This window comes from Haliaeetus leucocephalus, unplaced genomic scaffold, assembly GCF_000737465.1.
Source record: "Haliaeetus leucocephalus isolate CR32 unplaced genomic scaffold, Haliaeetus_leucocephalus-4.0 Scaffold184, whole genome shotgun sequence".
Classification (NCBI taxonomy): Eukaryota; Metazoa; Chordata; class Aves; order Accipitriformes; family Accipitridae; genus Haliaeetus; species Haliaeetus leucocephalus.
In genome coordinates this window covers 10,502,900-10,503,159 of record NW_010972620.1, presented here as the reverse complement: position 1 = coordinate 10,503,159, position 260 = coordinate 10,502,900, and positions in this window count along the sequence as shown.

Sequence of the window (260 nt, the reverse complement as noted above, 5' to 3'; positions counted from 1 at the left end):
ATCCCGCTGCCCGCTCCCCACCCCGGCTGCGGTGTTTGCTCAGCCTCGCTCCCTCTCGAAACTCCGGCCCCCTCCATCCCCCGGTAATCCTTTTAATGTCTGGCACGTCCCGGGAGGGCTCGCCCGCCCGCTCCCAATCCACAACGCGCCCGCGGAGCGGCGAGCCCCCAGCGGGGGAACCGCGGCCCCGCCGCCCCCTCCCTCCATGCCTCCCTCCCAGCCCTTAAACCCCGTTTTACAGATGGGGAAACTGAGGCACA